Below are 22390 nucleotides of genomic sequence, written 5' to 3' on the forward strand. Positions count from 1 at the left end.
AGACAAACCATGTCTAATGTCCGGCTGGGTAGGTGACGGCTGAGGGGGAGAGCCAGAGCCAATCTCCACTATAGCTGCCTAAACAGCTCCACCAGGCATCGGCCATGTTGATCGAGGCTCCGCAGTCAGCACACTACTCAAGGTTCATCGGAAGATCTCAAACTGAGTCGCTGGAACTGGAGAGCCGAATGGCCGCAGTCCATAAGGACCTCAGGTGATCAAAAAGAAGGTCCAAGGAGGGTAGATTCCAGGGGAACAGGGCCAAAAAGGAAATCCCTGGCCAGGGAGCTCCTGACTGGACCTGCTCACTTGGCAGCCATCTTGTCCAGTATGGAATAACGTATAGTTGAGTGGCACAGAGTGGAGTGGAGTAGAGTGGAGTGGTGTAGTGTGAATTGGCATAGAGTTGAGTGGCACAGACTGGCGTGGAGTGCCGTAGAGTGGATTGGCATAGAGCAGAGTAGCATACAGTGTTGTGACGTAGAGTGGAGTGGCATTGAGTGGAATAGCACAGAATAGAGTGGCGTAGAGTTAAGTGGTATAGAGCGGTGTGGCATAGAATGGAGTACTGTAGAGTGGAGTGGTGCAGAATGAAATAGCGTAGAGTGTAGTGGCATACATTGGCATAGAGTTCTGTAGCATCAGGTGGAATAGTGTAGAGTGGAGCGGCGAATAGTAGAGTGGCATACAGTGGAAAACATAGGATTGAATACTGTTAAGTGGAGTGGCATAGAGAGAAGAGTGACATAGAGCAGAGTGGCAAAGTGTGGAGTGGAGTAGCTTACAGTGGATTGGCACAGAGTGGCGTGACATAGAGTGGAGTGGCATATAGAGTGGAGTGGCATGCCGTGGAATAGTTTATAGTGAAATGGCATAGAGTGGAGAGGTGCAGAGTGAAGTCGCATACACTGGAGGGATATTTTAAATACACATATTTGTGAAATTAGTGTAGTACAGAGTATTTTTATTTTTTTTAATTACCTTGTGGAGGTCTGCATTTCAATAGAAAATACCTTTTTTGGTTTACTTGTAACTTTGGCTGAATCTTCACACAACATTCCAAAAAGTGCTCTTTTTGCCAGGTTTCTTCACTGAAAGTTTCAGGGTGATCCAACAAGCAGGGTCCAAGAAAAAATGTGGGTCCAAAACGCAAAATCCCGATGCAATATTCATGGAGACATTAGAAAAGGGCTACCGGAAAAATGGCTGAATGAAAATACACCAAATTTGGCAGCATACTTGATCTTGTTCCAGAAAGTGTGCTTTTTGTTACTGGATGTAAATCCATTCAGTAGTTTTTTGTGAAGTTAAAATACAAAATTATTTGTATATCTGGATGGTTGGGTTTGAGGGACTCTGTGAGGAAAATTGAGCATTCTGATTGACTGACTGAGCTTTTTATTCATTGGGACACCTCACTCCTGTCCCCTGTTTTAAAAATAGTTTAAAAAAACAAAATAAGGGGGCAGGGTAGGGAATACCCTACTACCATAACCCTTGTCGGGGATTCCCAGAATGATTCCCTCATGGGATGAAATTTAAAACAAATAACTTTTTGCTGTGACCCCACAACTCCTGCGGGATTGTGTAAAAATATAAAACCTAAATGGCCCCTGCCATATTTTAGAAGAAAATAAAATGACCCCCGGGGGTGAGCCGGGCCTATTAAAACACACATTGATGGTGGGTCGTGTGTGCGGCCCCACATCCCCAAGTTGAATATGGCTCCAGAGAGCCCAACCCCCACAGTCCGACATCCTCTTCAAAGGGGCGGTGGGCGTGCTCCCTCGATCCACGAGCCGATCAATCTCCATGGACCCCATCCCCGGGGTCCAGCATAAATAATCACATGGAAGGGGGCACTTGGCCCCTTTCACTGAAATGATCATGGCCCTAGGGACCCCATCACCCGGTGCCAGGCATAAATATTCAAAGGGCAGGGGGTCTTGTGGCCACCTTCCCTGAGCTAGTCACAGCCCCGGGGACCCAATACCCTGGGGCCTTTATTAAAAAAATAAAGGGCCAGTGGCGTGCTCCCCCTCCATAAGCCTCTTAAGGGCCTAGAGACCTCATCCCCTGGGGACAGCACTACTGTGGTGTGCCAGTGATCCCACCCTCGGGACACTGTTCCCTGTGGGAACAGTGATAAATACCTGCTCCCGCAGGGTTGAAGCAATGCCGGCTCCAACAGCACCCAGGATGGGTGCATGCAGGGGGCTGACTAGGCTGGAGGATCTCTAGAGCTCCCTCCATGACCTCAATTTTGTTTGTTGTAGGTGCCCCAGGTGCACCCACTTTAGGCCCCAGGGGATAGAGTGCCCCGGGTCTGTAAAGGTTTGGGAGGGGGGGCATGCGCCCCATCCCCTTAATAATAAAAGGCCCATAGGTCTTTGAGGCTATAAAAGCTTGTGGAGGGGTGCTGTGTACACCCATCCCTTCATATAAAAGGCTCCAGGGGATAAGGTATCTGGGACCCATAGAGGCTTGAAGACGGGGGCCATGTGCCCCTTTCCATTTAAAAATAATACACTGGGAAGGGGGTCCCAGGGATCTGTAATGGCTCAGGAAGAGGGGTGGGTGCTACCCCCCTCCCCATAAAAAAGAACATGACCCTGGAGGATGGGGTCCCCTGGGTCATGGAAAGGCTCCGTGAGGGGGCCCCATGTACCCCTCCCCAGTAATAAAAAAAGGTGCCCTGATTGTACACCAGGACACCCAAAAATAATAAAGAAAAATAAATGAGCGGCCGAAGCAGCTCATTTATTATTCAGTGCTGATTGCAAGGAGCACACCATAATGCCCTGCAAGGGCTTTATAAACATGACTTTTTGGCTTTGTGGTGCTCCTAGGAGACATAGGTCACCACCAAGCATTTATTAATGTGCAGGAGGGCTGCAGGGAGTGCAGCAGCCCCTCAGCAACATTAAAAAACACAGTAGTTCTCCTGGGCCATTGAATCCACACACCGAGTTGGCAGCTACCAAGGCGTTGGACACAGAATGTGGGGTTGATTGCCTTCGAGAAATTATGCGCTGGGTCTGGCCACAGGCCTGGCCCTTCTGCTGTGCATTGCGGGGATTTGCTGCCTGCGAGGGTCTGGTTGTACATATGTGTAGAGATGTCTAGTGTGGTCATGGAGACTGTTGCCTAGCTAGTATGTGGAATTATCCCTTTGGGAATTCTAGGTGGGGACAATTGAAGGAGAGCACCGGTGGTTGTGTATGCTGCTCCATGCTGAAGATGCTATAAGGAATAAATCTATGTAGAAAGAAACCTGTGAAGGCTCTTCTTTTCATAGCGAAGAGTTCCTGCGCAGGGCGCAGGGCGCAGGGCGCAGGGCGCAGGGCGCAGGGCGCTGGTGCCAGCATCCCCACCCCTAGAACATTGAAGAAAAAAAAGAAAATAATTCAAGCCCACGGCAATGATGACACTCAACTTGTGAGTACAATCACTAAGGCGACTTGCTCTTTTACCATCAAACTCTGAACAATCATTTGCGGTCATCAAGTTGCTGCTTTCCTTAAATTTGGATTTTTGTGTACCATTTATCATTTTGAGACTTTGTGCCGTTTGGATCGTGATCGACCCCCTCCATGCATGACTGAACGCTGTCTATTTCATGCGCTGGGCTTCATGTGCAGTACCTGTAACTTAGCAACCACACGCGCCAGCCCAATTCGATTGTATGCGCTAGAATCGCGTGCCGTTACTGCAACCTAGCAACCATACACCACTTACCATTGTTTGTCAAGTGCACTGGTCTTCGTGTGCTGTATCCGTAACCTAGTGGTGTTAACTCAGCTTTGTGGTTATACAGAAAGTCTTGGAACGCGTCCGTCTTCTCTCATGCAAGGGCCTATCTTCAATTAAACCACGCCTGTCTTCTATTAAGCCTATGTCTCTGCTTAAGCCTGCCACCAGTGCTGCATATTTTTTAAAAGCCTCGAAACTCAAAGAACAAAAGGAAAGTTTTACGTCTGTCTTCATCTCGAAAACTTCTATATATATTCTCTATCAAGAGAAACAAAGATAGGACTACTATGTTTGGCTCCAAGGATTATCAAACACAGAAATAGGACTGTGACATTGGAAATTGAAAACCATAAAGATAAAAATGGGACCACAATAATACTTCAGTGTACAACATTTGAAGAGAGAGAGACTACAACTTTAAACTGAACATTGACATTAGTTTATTGTTTTAGTTTCTTCTTGCAATCTCTTGTTTAGAATTGTTATTTTGCATTTTTATTTTACATTATTTTACAGGTACCACGTCTGACCAAACTGTGGGTTCATTAGGATGGAGGGCTGACTTTGGCCGCCCGCCATCCCCGTGCAAATCGGGACCGCCCGCCATCGGAGCGGCTGTGGTATTCTATGCCTATGTCATGTTTGTGGTTCTTAGAACCTGTGATCTCATGGTAGAATGCGGGGGTGGAAGTTAGCGGTTTCTGAAGGGAGCGGTTCGTTATTCTTGCTGTTCCCTGCTGTGGATGTAAAGCTGTTCTTTATCCTGAATAAAGCCTACTTGGAACTAATCTACTTGTGGACCCGTTTTCTACATATTTCTTGGCGACGAGGATGGGATCGGTTCGTTATTCTTGCTGTTCCCTGCTGTGGATGTAAAGCTGTTCTTTATCCTGAATAAAGCCTACTTGGAACTAATCTACTTGTGGACCCGTTTTCTACAGCGGCGGTCCCGCCTTGGCCATTAGGATGCACCCGCCACACTGGCGGGCGCATCCTGTATTTTTACCATTGCGGCGGGCGGTGCTGAAAGCGCCGCCCGCCGCAATGGTAAAAATGCACGTTGTGTATTTCAAAGCACAACATGACAGGCACCATGTGGTGCCTGCCATGTTTCACTTTGAAATGTGGGGGGGTACCATAGGTACCCCCCATGTGCACCCCCAACGCCCCTGGAGTCCCAGGGGGCCCGCAACGGGCCCCCGCAGGGAGTCTCCGCATGCCTTTCCGTGGCGGCATTGCCGCCATGGAAAGGCATTCCCCAAATCCCATCATAATATGTCTGGCGGTGTCTAATAGACACTGCCACCATATTAAACATTTTCCGCCTCGGCCGCAAGGCGACCGGGGCGGAAAAGCGGCGGACTGGCTTTCCATCCGCCGCGGTCCCCCCCGCCATACTAATGTGGCGGGGGGGGGAATGGGTGGTGGGTGGCAAAGGATGTCGGGCAGATCGCCACGGCCCGCATGGCGGTGGCGATCCGACGGATATCCTAATGGGCCCCTATGTCTTCCCCACCCTCTTTTCTGATAAGACCCGGGGGGCCAACTACACCCTGGAAATAATGTAAAAAGATTTTTTTTAACCTATTTATTAGCTCTTGGGGGAGACACGTACGGGCCAGTTAGAAGTCAAGCAATACTCCTTCATCATCTAGAGGTTGAAGGGAGAAAGATCTATGAGGAGTTACCTGAGATTTCTTTGGAATGGGTGATGGACAACCTAATAAGTTGGAATACTCTCATCTCAAATGGTTCTTATGTGAGAAGTTGGTCTAATGGGGATAGATCGCTTCTGTGTGATCCTGACATTCGAGCTGTTGTTTATGCAGGGAAAAGATTAGAGATAAAAGGGATGTGTTGGATGACGATATTATTCAAAGGGGAGGTGGTTATGGGAAGAGTCTACATCAGGGATTTGAATATCATAATTGATCCTAACGCCAAAGTACCTGTAATGGTAATGGAAGAGATACCTGTTCAAGAATTGAATGATAACACTGAACTGTTTCAAAAATACCCAAAGGTCTTAGACTCCAGGTTAGGTTTATTGAGAGGATTTTCGCATAAGAAAATCTTGAAAGATGATGCGAAACCAGTAGTACCTAAGATAAGGAACGTTCTGAATTTAATGTTAGAACCTTTACGTCAAGAGTTTGAGAGCTTATTGAAACAAGATTATAGAGCCTATTAAGGCATCAGAATGGTTGGCTCCAATTGTAATAGCCCCGAAGGAGGTTGGGAAAATGTGTCTTTGCAAAGACTTGCATGACCTGAATAAGAACATTTGGGTAGATAGAATACAACTTCCAAATATATCAGAAATGTTATCTGCCATGGGAGAGGCACGTATTTTTGGTGCCATATATACGTCGGCTGGATATCATCAGATCAAGTTACATGAAACATCCAAAAATTTTACTAATTTGCTTCCGCTTTAGGTGCATTCAGATACAAGCAGATGCCTTTTGGGTTGGCATCAGGTTCGGCCATTTTTCACAGAGCTATGGAAAACATTTTTTACGACATGAAGCAAGTATGGTGTTATCAAGATGATATCTTGATTGCTGGGAAGGATGTTTATGACCATGATAGGCTGTATGAGGAAGTTATGAGTAGATTGGAAAATTATTATTTAACCATTAAAAAAATAGAAATGTCAGCTAAAAAAAAGAACGAGTGGATTACTTGGGACATGAAGTGGGTTCTGACAGTATAAGACTCAAGAAAAGCATCATAAAAGCGGTAACTATGGCACTTGAGCCATCTAACAAAGATGAACTCAGGTCCTTTTTAGGGTTAGCGGAATACTGTGCTAAATGTGGAAAGTTCTTCTGAACTTGTTGAACCCTTGAGAATGGCGATGAAGAAATATGTAATGTTCTTATGGAATGATGACTGTAAGAGAACATTTGATTTGATCAAGAGGGCTATCTCTTTGTAGCACCTGCTTTGGGACGTTTTGAGGTTACTGGGAGGACATATTTGGCTACTCACACAAGTGGGATAGGAATTGGTGAAGTGTTCTCACAAGTGTTGAAAGGCGAGGAACAAATTTTAGGTTTTGCATCTAGAAGATTGCAAGGTGCTGAGAGATCATACTCGGTCATTGAGAGAGAGGCTTTGGCCTGTTCAAGGGGCATAAATCATTTTAGATTCTATTTGTCGGTACTACCCTTCAAGGTCAGTATGTATCATAAACCTCTAATATTCATATTTAATGGTGGAAGGAGGTTGGAAGGAAATGTTACATCCCGAATTTCAAGGTGGTTACTATCCGTCATGGAATTCCATTTTGTAGTCGAGTATGTTAAAGGTGAGAAAAATGTGATTGCTGACTATCTGTTGAGAATGCCCTTAGAAGAAAGTTGTAATGAGGTCTGGAGTGATACTGTTGAAAAGAATGATATCAATAAGGGTGAGATGGCTTTGTCCTCAGAGGAATGGGAAAGATCAAGGGAGTGTTATCCTGTGCTATTGAAAGTAGAATTGAAGATTGTCCATGGTTGGGATCTTGACGACAGCAAAGATGAGGAGCTAGGGGAATTTTTTAAAGTTAGAGATGAGTTAAGCATAAGTGAAGGGAAGGTCAAGTGGAGAGAGCAGTTGGTACCTCCCGAGGGAGTGTGCAAGCATGTTCTAGATATTCTTCATGAAGGACATCCTGGGCGTGGTAGGTCAGAGAGTAATTTTGGTGGCCTGGAGTGGACAATAATGTGGAAAATATTGGGAGAAATTGTCACATTTATGCAAATGGCGACAAATCACAAGTTGTGCGGCAACCTCCTTTGGTTTGCACGAAATTTCTGTCAAGCCCTTGCAAGAGATTACGTATTGATTTCAATGTTCCTGTGGGATTGAGGAAAATTAAATTTTGGCCATGTTGTGTTCCCTAGCGCGTACCCCACCGACTCCATGTACCAGCTTAAAGTGCATGTAACTTCCCTCCTGTGCCAGCTATGAAGACGCAAATACATTTGCGTCCACCGTTAACTTGTCCTCTTTCAGATCCACCTTGAATGGATTATGTAGTCCGTTCCTAAGTATGCTATGCCACCGTCTTTTTGTAGTACACTTTTCATGTATTCCTGCTCTAGCAAGAGTAGGCCCTGAATTCCTGCCATCTGAACCTCTTTTGTGGCTCCTGACTCTGCCCAGGCTACCTCTGTACTCGTGAACTCTGTCCTACTTTCAGCGCGGCCCCTTGCGCTCAGCTCAGCCTGCTTTCTGCCAAGACTGACTATAACCTTCGAGTTATCTGTTCCGCTCCCCGAGAATACATTCCTGCCTACTAGATCCTGTAAACATCCTCTCCAGCTGCAGAGCCAAAAGGCCGACCTGTCTTAATGCAAGTAATTCATAGCCTCTGTTGCCATGCTTCCATGGAAGGCCCCGTGCCCCACGCTTCACATGTAGACACTTAGGCGCTCATACACGCATCTACAGTTAGCATAGAGTAGCTTCTGCCCTAGAGACCTTTTCCGCCCAGATAGTATAGTTCCTAAACACCAGATATCAGATATGATAGAAGTACAAGTTGATCTGACATGCCAGACTTCTGTCTCTTTCCGTCAGTGTAAATGTCAAGTCCCCTGCACCCCGTCAATCACACGTCATGCAGCTGCGCGCGCATCCAAGCTTCCGATTTTCTGCTGACATTGCAACATTCTGTTAACACCACCCCTTGGTGCCACCCACTTGCGTCACCTATCAGTGACGTTTCTAGCACACACCTCTGGTTCACGCCTAGTTTACGCCTCTTGATGATGTACTAGTACCACGTGTATACTGTTATCTTGTCTTCTCTCAGCTGTTACGCCTCTTACATTGATTCCTATGGTGTAAATCAAGTATATAAGCTATGTATTATCAATAAAGTTGAGCGCGCTCATCTATCCCTTCTGACACCCCTGTGGTGGTCAGAACATGATATCCTGATTCCTTTATGAGGAATAAAACCCTTAGAAACTCTAACACCACGGACTCTGTTTTCTTTCATTCTGATTGAGTTATCATTGATTAAGTACTTACCTGCATAGAAATTAAGAGAGTAAATAAATTATTTACGTCATTTTGGCGCCCGAACAGGGACCCCTCCCCCACCTCACGCGCCGGTTGGCGCGTTGCAAGCTGTGTCCCCTGCCATCAGTTAGATGGAACACACGTGTACTGGCAGGATTTCCTGCATCTCCCTCTGACCCACGGAGGTGACGAAGACTGCGATCAGTGCCCAGACGAGGCGGTGAGGAGTGCGGAGGATCCCGACCAGAGCCTAGCCGAAAGAAGCAAGGTCCGAGGTGTGAAGAGGCCCACCAGTTTTCCGAAGTTTTCCGAAGTTTTCCGAAATTTTCCGAAGTTCCGAGCCGAGTCCAGTCGAGTTTTCCGAGGCCTTCTGTTTCCGTGCTTCCCGGTGAGTACCATTGCTGGGTCGTATCTAGACGGGTTTGGGTACGCAAGTCCGGTCTGCACTGTTTTTAGGCAGTGTATCTGTACTGTTTAGCAGTATATCAAGTATTCCGAATTTTTGCACTGTTACACCAGTGTATCCGTACTGTTGAGCAGTACATACAGTATAGGGGGTAGTCATCTATGTCTTCAATGTTTTTTTTTGTGATTAATGTTGTGGTATGAATGTGACTGTTTAAAACATGTATTATTGTGTTTCTCGTATAATCTAGCTGTCAGGAGTATTAAGGAATAAAGATCTAGCGTTCAGTAATAAGTAAACAAGATGCCGTTCTTCAACAAGTTAAAACAGATAGGAACTAGGAAAGGGTTACTGGAGGAAGAAATTCCTATCCCCCCTAGGGACACTCCAGGCAATTTTATGTACCAGAAACACGGCATAGATGCTATATTATATCTAGATTTATGGGCCGATTACACCAAACACCTAGACGAAAGACACAGATGGCCTGTTACCGGAACGTGGGATGCCGAGTGCATCATGAGGGTAGAAGAAGCATTATGGAAAAAGAAAGCTAGACAATCTCAGAAGGACGCCATAGAATTTTGGCGTAAGGAATCACGTAAGCGTGCTGACAAAGCGCTCCGTAGAGAGGATAGACTTAAAGAATCAGATAAAGAACAGGAAAACGAATTAGTTACTGAAGGGATCCGAGCAAAAACAGAACAAATAGACCAAGCCCGAAATAATCTTGTAAACGGTATGTACCTTGCAGCAGATGGCACATCTGAAACTAAATCAGAGATACCGAAAAACTTACCGACACCATTAGTTCCAACTAAAGTAATGCATAAAACTACTAAAGGAACCTTTCCCCGGAAGAGCAGAAAATAGCAGGTGTATACATGATTCAGCACCTCCTCATCAAGTTCAGAAACCATCATTCTGATCCAGGCCCCTTACACGAGACATTAGAAGCACTACTCATGGATAGATGGAGAGGTTTTAGTACCAAATTAATACAAATAATTCTAGAACAACGACATAAATATAACACCTTCATAAGTCCCGAATATGTTCCCGCCCCGCCTCCAGAAAGGAAAACGTACCACATGCAATGCGGTGGCGGCATTGAAAGTCAGAACCCCTTACGAGAAGTACATCCAGTTATGGGTGAGGACCAACGCTTGAAGCGTGTGTATGTTCACACACCACTGACTAAGTTAGAACTGTTAGAAATGAAGAAATTAGTTCCGTGCCATGATAAAGATCCTGCAGGTTTTCATAGAGAGCTTAAAGATATGTTACTGATGGGAGATTACACGTATGATGATATTATGAAAATGTTAAAAGTACTGTTGCCCACGGGCATTTACGAAAAATTAAAGGAGAAGGATTGGGAGGTAGGAGAGTCAAAGATAGCATGGGCAGAAATAGAAGACGAAGAAAGCAAACGGGTCCCAGGGTTAGGCCTTGGGGATAAGACTAAAGCATTACCAGGTTTAATAGTACAGGTTTTGCCAAGATTATTGACAACAAGAAAGGAAGATTGGGACGCAATCTCGTCCTGTAAACAGAAACAAGATGAAGATACGAGTGACTTTTATTCAAGATTCGAGAAATGTTTCATCATAAATAGTGGTCTAAAAACCAGTAGTGAGTCATATCCGCACCTTTTTGTAACAAAATTAGTAGAGAATGCCCTACCATTAGTCAAAAATAGAGTGTACAAAGTTGAAAGTACTTGGCAGGCAAATACGCCATCTCAGATGTTACAAATGTTACAATATCACCAGAACAGAATTAGGGAAGAACAAGATCAGGAACAGAAACGTATGAAAGACACGAAAATGAAAATGTTAGTAGCTCAGACTATTCCAGCTGACGGTCATAGAAAAGGTGGGGCCCAGACCAATCATTCTGCCGCTCCCGTTAAAGGGACATGTAATTATTACAAGCAGCCAGGTCACTACGTACATGAATGTCCAGTCCTGAAACATAACATCGAGACAGGTAAAACTAAAGAAAGACCGCGTCCACCTAGACATGAACAGGGTCATCAACAGACCTCACAGAACGAACAGCCAATGCAGAATACACAGCCTATGCATGACCAGTCCCATACAGCACAGACAGTAGCAGTACCGCAGCCACAGCATGCTCAGACACAGCCCGCTGCCGCAACTCGGCAAGTATCACAACAGATGTACCAGTATGCCCAGTCGGCATATCCAGATTATCAGCGTTATACATGAAACAGCCTAGGGAGGGAAAGTGATTTGCCTCTTATTGAAATTCCTGTAGATCAAGAAGGTCCTTATGTACACAGTCACGTATTAGGAAAAGACAGAAAGTTTTTAATTGACACAGGGGCAAGTCGCACTACCATAAGTCACAATGAAGTCCCAGGGGCACCCCTCTCAGGCTCACAGAATGTTTCCCTTGGTTTTTCAGGACAGCCTATTGTAAATGAAGTATCGGAACCAGTACCACTAGCTGTGGGTCCATTATCTCGAGTTACAGATTTGTTGCTTACGAAATCATGTCCAGAAAATCTGTTAGGAATTAAAACACTGAAGGCTCTAGGAGCTATAATATGCTGTTCCCCGGAGGGAGTTAGACTCTTTCTACGGGATTTCAAGGGTCATTATGTTCTACGTGACTTTGATGTCAGATTGAAAAATGTACCAGATCACTTATGGGCAAAAGGCCCAGCTGATGTAGGTTGTATGCATATCACTCCATATCGTGTTACACTCAAGACAGGAGTTGTTCTACCCAGAATCAGACAATACAAGTTACCACCCGATGCTGTAGTGGCTTTACTGAAAATTATTGAAGAGCTTATTGCCCAGGGAGTGGTCGTAGAGACCGACTCCAATATCTGTAATTCACCCATCATTCCAATTCTTAAACGTACAGACCGCAATGCACCGCCAGTATATCGGCTGGTGATTGACCTTCGAGAACTGAACAAATGTATTGTACCACAGTATCCTGTGGTCCCCGATATCTCCTCCCTATTGACTGCTATTGATTCAGAAGCAACGTTCTTTACTGTAATAGATCTCAAGAACGCTTTCTTCAGTGTACCTATTGACCCGGAGAGCCAATATCTCTTCGGATTCAGTTTAAATGGACGAAGTTTCAAATTTTCCCGCGCACCTCAAGGATTTACAGAAAGCCCCAGCATCTATAGTCAAGCACTGAAAAGACAACTAGATTGTATCCAAATGCCAGTTAACACCGCTTTACTGCAATACGTCGATGATCTACTGATCACCGCACGAAGTGAGCCCGAATGTGAACAAGCATCTCTGACAGTTTTGCATTTCCTGGCCGACAAGGGACACAAGGTGTCTCCTTCGAAGCTACAATTCTGTGTTCAGCAAGTTGTGTACTTGGGTCACTTGCTGTCCAAAGTGGGGAGACAGCTCACTCCCGATCGCATTCAGTTAATTGTAAATATGCCACGACCCCAGACACAAAAGGAAGTGCGGGCCTTCATAGGCCTCACCTCGTACTGCAGACAATGGATTCCTCAATATGCATTTCTAGCTAAACCACTCATCCAGTTAACGACACAGGAGGCAGCAACTTCGACTGTCCTCCCTTGGACTCAGGAACATACACAAGCCTTTGAGGAATTAAAGAAAGCTTTATGCCAAGCGCCAGTTTTAGCAACACCATGTTACAGCAAACCGTTTACACTTTTTGTTACAGAACGTGACGGTACAGCGTTGTCTGTCCTCACTCAAGATCAAGCAGGTTCACATAAGCCTTGCGCTTATTTTTCAAGTACATTGGATTCAGTAGCACAGGCACTCCCTGCATGTTTAAAGTCAGTAGCAGCAACAGCATTAGCAATAAGACAAAGCGACTCAATTGTTTTAGGTCATCAGTTAACAGTACAAGTTCCACATTCTGTAGAGGTTCTGTTAAACAGAACCCAGACTCAGCACTTGACTATAGCACGACTGACAGGTTACGAATTGACATTATTCCAGCCACACATAGAAATCAGACGCTGCAGTATCCTGAACCCAGCAACACTGTTACCTACAGTTATGATAGATCCAGCTCCACATGATTGCATAGAGATCATTAATGCAGTAACAAAGCCCAGACGAGATTTAACAGATGTTCCATTGACAAATCCAGACCTGACACTTTATGTGGATGGTTCGTGCATGAGAACAAGTACAGGAGAGTTAGTGGCCGCATATGCCGTGACCACTGAAACCGAAGTTAAAGAAACACATCGTATTGATACACTGTCTGCTCAAGCGGCAGAGCTCATCGCTCTGACCCGAGCCTGTATTCTAGCCAAGAACAGAAATGTCAACATATACACTGATTCCCGTTATGCGTTCGGAGTCGTACACGACTTCGGCATGCTCTGGCAAGAAAGAGGTTTTCTGACCTCTCATGGTACAAAGATACAGCATGGTCCTCTCATTCAAGCACTGTTAGAAGCAATACATCTGCCTTCAGCCATATCAGTCATGAAGTGTAAAGCACACACTAAAGCCACAGATTCTGTTTCCCAGGGTAACGACCTGGCAGATCAGACAGCAAAACATACAGCACTGACCGACACTCAGACAACTGACACCACAAAAACAACAGAACCGACAAACTGTATGACAGTCAGAGATCCCACACTAGATGTTATTGACATTCAGACACATGCTACTGCAGACGAAATAAAGAAATGGATCGAACTAGGAGGGATCCAGACAGATCAAGGTTGGATGACGAAGGGAAAATCTACATGGTTTCTCCCTGACTCTATGGTTCAAGTCATGATAAATACAGCACATAGTCCTGCCCATCTAGGAGAGAAAGCAATGTTAGACAGTTTACAAAATCTCTGGAACAATAAACACTTACGAGCAGCCGCAAAACAGAAAGTGCGTACTTGCATGATCTGTTGTCAGTTCAATCCAGGTAAAAGCGTCCCTGTAGAGCAAGGTGGATTTCATCCTCCCGATCACCCTTTTGAAGTCCTCCAGATGGATTATATCCAGATGGACCGTTGTCGAGGATTTAAATATGTTCTCGTAGTTGTCTGTGCTCTGTCCCGCTGGACCGAAGCATACCCAGTCCCAGATTACACTGCTCCGACCACTGCCAAACAGTTGGTTCGTGAATTTTTCCCACGATACGGCATGCCTCGTGTCGTGTACTCAGATAACGGTCAGCCATTCTCATCCGAATTAATGAAACAAGTTTCCTTGTTACTGGGATACCAGTGGAAGTTCCATTGTGTCCGACACCCAGAAGCCGCAGGCCTTGTTGAGAGGCATAACCAGACATTAAAGATCCGCCTTGCCAAAATATGTCAGGAAAAAGGAGTCGACTGGATAGTCGCCCTGCCAGTGGCACTATTCTATATGAGAATGGTCGCCCATTCGAGATCAGGGCTATCCCCGTACGAGGTGGTCTTTGGAAGACCACCGAATATGTGGGGGACGCCCATTCCTAAAAAGATTACTGATGTTGATTCTAATATGTTGACAGATTACCTTGCCTCCTTGATGTCTGCACTCCAATCATGTCGTTCACAGGTTGCCGCAGCCTTCCCTGACAACACCGATGTGAAGCCGCATGACGTCCGCCCCGGGGACGTTGTCCTCGTCCGTAACTTCGACAGGAAAAGTCCATTGGAGCCCCGCTGGAAGTCTCCAAAGACCGTTCTTCTTACTACAAAGACCGCAGTCAAGTTGGAAGGCAGAAAGGGGTGGGTCCACCTAAGTCATATCAAAACATTCCCAGGACTGAAACCGGAACAAGACACACCCACCCCCACCAAAGACTGTGATAACAAAGACTTTACCGAATCGAAACGAGAAAAAACTCCTCAAGAACAATACCGCACGAAATTACGATCTAGCAAGTCAGACAGTTTAATTGTTTAAGTCCTCCCCTAGGTGAATCGGTTAAATAGTTTCTGACATGTATCCCCTAGATCGAGTTAGAGAGAGAGAAGAAAAGAAAAGAACATATTGCAAATCACTTCGTAGTCACTGCATAGTGACATTAATAATAATGTTTATTCTCAGTGTTTTAATTATTATTGCTAGCATCTTGTTACCTATCTACTATCCTATTTTCAAGCGTGAACAATCTGCTTACAATGTCTCTGCTGAACACACTTTTAGTGAGTTACCTCCTCATGAGCTTTCCTACAGACTCGCGCTGCGCAACAATACATTCATTAGTATGTTACACCATTCTCATCAAACTAACAATGCTACAAATTGTTGGATATGTGGCCGACTCCCTCCCTACCAGAATTATAAGGGAGCCCTGCCTCTCTTTCCTTACCCGTTCTCTCACAATGGCTCCTGCGGAGCATGGTTCAAAATAATTAATTCTTTAGATCCCGACATTGCTGTTTTCGATGGGGGTTGGGTTTGGGGAAACCTGAACTTGGTCCTACTAGACGTCTGTTACCCGGATAAGGAGGGACTCCCCACTAGAATAGGAACTGATCTAGAAAATGAAGTGTATGGATTAGGTAATTATACAATTAGCCTTATGATTCTTACTGTCGAATCCGAAGACACGCCAGTTCTACCTATTATGTCAGTACTGCCAGTCACTGGTGAATTATGTATCAAGAAGAAAGGTTCAGTACACTTAGGTCATAGTAAATGCACTACTGTGGTCGAATTCAGTGATCATGGAAGATCGTCTTTCAAAGCTGTCAGTCATTCTTACTTTGTTTGTGGTCATACCGCATACATACGTCTACCTGCAGATTGGGATGGTACCTGTTACATTGCATTCCTTCTGCCACCTGTTTTTCTAGCTCCTCCTGATTACCACAGAAATAGCAATCTAGTAAAGAATAGACCCAGAAGAGATGTCCCACTTGTCGACTACACAGAAACGGCATGGGAACAGTACACCGATTTTAATAAAGGATTCTTTTTCTTTTTAGGACCTGTCCAGAATAGTAAATTAATACGTAGATTAACTAGAACACTTGAAGCAGTAGTAAATGAAACTACCTCCGCCTTAGGTAACTTAACAGAAGAGCAGTCCGCTATGCGGGTTGTTGTCCTTCAGAATCGTCTTGTAATTGACGTCATCTTGGCAGATAGAGGTGGAGCCTGTAAGGTCATCGGGTCAAGCTGCTGTGTTTTCATTCCACAAAATGCACCATCTGTATATCAAGCTATCACCCGTCTTCATAATATTGCAAATCAGATACATCAGAATCCAGGCACCTGGACTTGGTCCGGTTGGTTCTGGACAACGTTAACAGCTTGGGGATGGAAGATCCTATCCTTCCTAGGCATTGGCCTAGTCCTAGTATTCAGTTGCTGCCTGTGCCTGCAGTGCGGGCCAGCGATTTGTGGACTGTGTGCCACCTCTTGTATTGAACATTCCAGTTTTCACTCAAAACGTAACCAAAAGAAAGAAGAACAAATGATGTTACAAGAACAGACTGATCGATTCATGAGGATCGATATTTCATGAAGGGTCCGTAGGGAACAAGGAGGGAATGAGGAAAATTAAATTTTGGCCATGTTGTGTTCCCTAGCGCGTACCCCACCGACTCCATGTACCAGCTTAAAGTGCATGTAACTTCCCTCCTGTGCCAGCTATGAAGACGCAAATACATTTGCGTCCACCGTTAACTTGTCCTCTTTCAGATCCACCTTGAATGGATTATGTAGTCCGTTCCTAAGTATGCTATGCCACCGTCTTTTTGTAGTACACTTTTCATGTATTCCTGCTCTAGCAAGAGTAGGCCCTGAATTCCTGCCATCTGAACCTCTTTTGTGGCTCCTGACTCTGCCCAGGCTACCTCTGTACTCGTGAACTCTGTCCTACTTTCAGCGCGGCCCCTTGCGCTCAGCTCAGCCTGCTTTCTGCCAAGACTGACTATAACCTTCGAGTTATCTGTTCCGCTCCCCGAGAATACATTCCTGCCTACTAGATCCTGTAAACATCCTCTCCAGCTGCAGAGCCAAAAGGCCGACCTGTCTTAATGCAAGTAATTCATAGCCTCTGTTGCCATGCTTCCATGGAAGGCCCCGTGCCCCACGCTTCACATGTAGACACTTAGGCGCTCATACACGCATCTACAGTTAGCATAGAGTAGCTTCTGCCCTAGAGACCTTTTCCGCCCAGATAGTATAGTTCCTAAACACCAGATATCAGATATGATAGAAGTACAAGTTGATCTGACATGCCAGACTTCTGTCTCTTTCCGTCAGTGTAAATGTCAAGTCCCCTGCACCCCGTCAATCACACGTCATGCAGCTGCGCGCGCATCCAAGCTTCCGATTTTCTGCTGACATTGCAACATTCTGTTAACACCACCCCTTGGTGCCACCCACTTGCGTCACCTATCAGTGACGTTTCTAGCACACACCTCTGGTTCACGCCTAGTTTACGCCTCTTGATGATGTACTAGTACCACGTGTATACTGTTATCTTGTCTTCTCTCAGCTGTTACGCCTCTTACATTGATTCCTATGGTGTAAATCAAGTATATAAGCTATGTATTATCAATAAAGTTGAGCGCGCTCATCTATCCCTTCTGACACCCCTGTGGTGGTCAGAACATGATATCCTGATTCCTTTATGAGGAATAAAACCCTTAGAAACTCTAACACCACGGACTCTGTTTTCTTTCATTCTGATTGAGTTATCATTGATTAAGTACTTACCTGCATAGAAATTAAGAGAGTAAATAAATTATTTACGTCAGGATAGCTGAGATATAAGGATAGATTTTTCCTTGTATTAGTGGATTACCATTCCAAGTGGTTTATGGTGGAGACTATGGCTGAGATAAACACTGCAAGTGTAATAAGAGTCTTGGAGAGAGTGTTTCTAGATGACTGTATTCTTGCATCCTTAGTGTCTGATAATGGAGTACAATTTGTTTCTAAGGAGATGGAAGATTATCTGAAAAGGATTGGCATTTCTTATGAAAGGGTTGCTCTTTTTAGACCTCAGGTGAATGGCTTGGTAGAAAGGGTCAACCACATTAAAATGGAGGACATTCAGTTGTCAATCGCCAATGGGCTGTCCTGGAGACAAGAATTGAGGAAGATGATGTGGACACGTAGGGTCACTCCTCATTCTGCCACAGGTGTGCCTCTGTTTGTGTCCCTTAAAGGAAGAGAACCAGGAAAGAATGAATGTCCCACATGGATGTGCAAAAAGGACAAGGTTTGGGTTGATCGGATTGAGGTGAAAGAAAAAGTGAAGAGAGTACAAGAGAGAATGGTAGGTGCTTACAATTTGAGGAAGGGTGTGAAGAAGATATGGGTCCAATTCAAGTTAAGGATGTGAAATGTAATGTTGTGGAGTTAGATGATGGGTCTACTTGGAGTTTGGGAAATATTTGCAAGGTGTGTCAACCTTGAAGTTCTTTTATTCTATTTATATAGAATTTCTAACATTAATCCACAATTTTCATTCACAAAATTCCAATGTCTTTTACTGGGATTTATTGCACCATTATTGTTTCCCATTGTATATATGTTATTCTATTTTGTTTTGTGCTGTATAAGGGGGGGGTGTAGAGATGTCTAGTTTGGTCATGGAGACTGTTGTATAGCTAGTATGTGGAAATCTCCCTTTGAGAATTCTAGGTGGGATAGTTGAAGGAGAGCACCAGTGGTTGTGCATGATGCTCCATGCTGGAGATGCTATAAGGAATACATCTACTTAGAAAGAAACCCGTGAAGGCTCTTCTTTTCAATATGGTAATAAAATATTACTTTATGCTAAAGAAAACCTAGATATTCACTAATATAAACCCATGGGTAAAGTGATGTTGTAGTTAGGAATTGTAATTACATCTTTCCTTCCATTAAATAAAACTATGGGATTTCAGTGAAAAGCACAAAGGTTAAAATAATGTTAGAGTTAGGTGAAATTTTCAAAGACAATGTAATCTAGTTATTGCTAATAACTATAACTTGTGCCCTAAAATAACTCCTACTGGCGCCTTTTTCATGCACTGCCAATTACCTCCTACACTACATTACTCATAACATGTTTCATGACATCACTGATAACCGCTTTTTTTTAATATATATTTTTTTTATTGGAGTTCATGGTGCAATAAGGAAATACATAAATAAATAGCCATAAGCAAGGTATAAGAACATCTGATACATATATGAACAGTTAAAGAACACAATATTTTATGTGGGGATACAAAATTATATAGAAGATCTGTCAATAAAAATAGCAATACAGTACATTTCAAATTCTTATTCTATCGTCCAGCCATTTCTTAACCGGGGCCCATAATCGTCTTCCCATTTCTCGTTTTTTAACACCTTTAAATTCATAGAGGCCAGACTCAATATTGTAAATGGTCAAGAATCTGGAGATTCACATCTGAAAAGACGGGGCTGTAACATCCTTCCATCCGGCCGAGATAATGATTCTGAGCACGGCGACCGACATAAAAACCAAAGCAGCCTCGTCATCTGTTAAAACCAATTTAGAATCTGAGCCAAATAACATTAGTGTTGGGGATAGATCGATCTTATGACCTAGCATCACTGATAACCTCACTGCAACATCTGAAAGGACATCATTCATAACAACACTATGCACGGAGGGGACGCATGTTATTAGTTACTTTAAGGCACGAGTTATAGTTACTAGAGATAACTATATCTGGTGAATTTCAGTGTTTTTTTGGTTTAAATCTTTACCTTTTCATTCAAATTTTCACCTAATTATAAGGTTACTTTAACCTTTGTTTTCTTTTTTTTTTTTTTTTTTTTTTTTGGAAAACCTTTATTTATAGAAAAAGTACACCGCTATTCAGCCATACATCCCGGAGGCCAGGCAGCATTAAGTCAACAGGAAAGGTCGTGCACAATACCATAAGCAGAAGCAATCAGGTTTAATTTTTAAATAAGATTGAACTCAAAAATAAATAAACCATGAGGTAGAAAAGGCCCAATAAGGGCCAAAAGAAGGAGGTGTGCAGGAAGCACGATAGACAGCGGAAAAGAAAGAGAAGGAGGCTGAGGACAGTACAGATACAGCGGGCTTTTGTAGCGGGAGGGGGTCGGAGGCTCAACACCCAAGGTTGTTCACAATAAGAATGACAACTGTGAATTACGCGGGGGGTAGCACATCAGGAGGCATAAGGTGGAGTCCCGGGTAGGGGGTACTACGGGGAAGGCAGGGTCTCGGAATCGAGTTCCACGGGGGGGTCGCAGATGTCACCCCTATAGGAGTTCCAGGCACCCCACACAGACATCCACATTCTAGGCTTACCCCTGGCCCCATACACCGTCTTCTCACGCAGCATGCACCAGTCCATATTTGATTCCCATAGGCTGAGCGAGGGGGGAGCAGGCGCACCCCATCTCTGGGCTATATCTCTTTTGGCCACCATGTTACCCAAGGTGACCCATCGGGTCTGCGCAACACTATAATCGGTCGGGCCACAGATGTTAAGGAGGCATCTCCGGGCCTCAGCCGGCAGGGTCACACCAGTCACTTCTTCCATCACGGCGTGTATACGCGTCCAATATCGGGCCACACAAGGGCCTTCCCATATGATATGTAGGAAGGTCCCAAGCATTCCACATCCCCGCCGGCACATGCCATCCGTTGACAGCCCCATGTGTATTAGTCTGGGGCCGGTGACATACACCCTGTGCAGTATCTTCAGCTGCACCAGGCGGAGACGCGCCGACATTGCCACCTCTCTGGGAGAGGAAATCGCCGATTGCCACTCTTCATCATCCACCTCTATACCGTCATGCACCCAGAGCTCTCTCAATCGCACCAGCAAGTCAACTCGCACATTAATACGTTTTTTATAGGTCAGGGAGATAGCGCTGTCCGGCATATGGCCGTCCAACACCCGATCTTCCAGGGGGGATGATTCGGGGATCGCTTCCGCCCCCGATACATAGGGGGAAAGGGCATGGCTAAGCTGAGCGTGTCGGAAATATTCCGTTGCCGCCAATTGGTACTCTGATTGCAACACCTCGAACGACTTGACCCTTCCCCTGGCCACCATGTCCCCAACCTTGGATATCCCGATGGTGTCCCACCTGTCAAAGCCCTTCGTGTGCCACAACTTCCCCAATATGTCCGATTCAAACAGCGGGGTGGCCATGGTAACCCTATTGTGCCATCCCAAAGTTTTAGTGACTGCACGCCAGATATGAACCATAGTTTTAGTGGGACCCGTAAGCTTCCGATCCAGAGACCTGGAGTATAACGCTCTGTAGTAATTCCCGTCTCCCACGAGCCATCGATCCATAGCATAGCCTGGGTTAACCGCCGGGCCGTAGAGGCCATGATTGATTGCCGCAAGTTGGGACGCCCAGTAATATCGCCGCACGTCGGGCAGCGCAATACCCCCATCATAACTCGAACCTTTGTTTTCTTGATGACTATAGCTGTGTGTGTATGCATGCACACACCATGGAACTATCTTGGCAGTGAAAATAATCTTAGCCCAATATCACATGTTATTTAAAACGTGATATTGGGTCAGTGGTAACTGTTATAAAAAAACTCACATTCACACATTTATTACTACAGAGCAAATATCTAATTCCAGTTTAGTTGCACAGTAGAGCGAAAGTGACATTAGAATTAGGGTTTATCCCTGTAGTTTGCCTGAAGGTGTCACTCAGCTAAGAGGCTGTTGGCGAATGTAACACACCATAAGGTGTGTTGGGGCGTTTGTCCGCAGACAGCCCCTCAAGGACTGCAAGCTGAGCTCCATAACACTAGTAGTATCATTTTAATTCCCTTCTGTAAAAACATTGGTTTAGACTTAAAGATTTGTGTGGGAGCTCATAGGACAGATATCAACGCAAACAGTTGCACCAATTTACATTATAAATGCTCACAAGTGCAAAATTGTGTTTTGATGCACCAGTGCAAGCATTACCAAATGCACCCTGTAGGTTCTTACCTGAAAATAATGTTTACCTGAATCAGCATTTGACAAATGCCAGCATTTACTTTTAATCCTCGTGTAAGCGAATACACAAGATTTTAGCTGGTGTGTTTCTGAGCAGTTTGGGACTTGCTTAATTTGCAAAAAAATAAGTGCCAGAACTCTCTTCAGGCGGCCATTGCAGCTTGCACCACACATTGCTTTTGCCATGGTGCCAACGATAATAATAACACAAGTACTAACATTCACACTCTTACAAGTGTGACAATTCGGACTATTTCAGGCCCCCAAAGCTTTAAGTATAGCTT

At 44.7% G+C, this 22390-nt stretch overlaps 1 protein-coding gene across 2 annotated transcripts in view; it reads left to right on the forward strand.

Annotated features, from left to right (window-relative positions):
• The window catches only part of SCN4B (sodium voltage-gated channel beta subunit 4), a 413320-nt gene that overhangs the window by 187223 nt on the left and 203707 nt on the right, over positions 1 to 22390 (forward strand). The window lies entirely within an intron of this gene.

This window comes from Lissotriton vulgaris, chromosome 2_1, assembly GCF_964263255.1.
Source record: "Lissotriton vulgaris chromosome 2_1, aLisVul1.2, whole genome shotgun sequence".
Classification (NCBI taxonomy): domain Eukaryota; kingdom Metazoa; phylum Chordata; class Amphibia; order Caudata; family Salamandridae; genus Lissotriton; species Lissotriton vulgaris.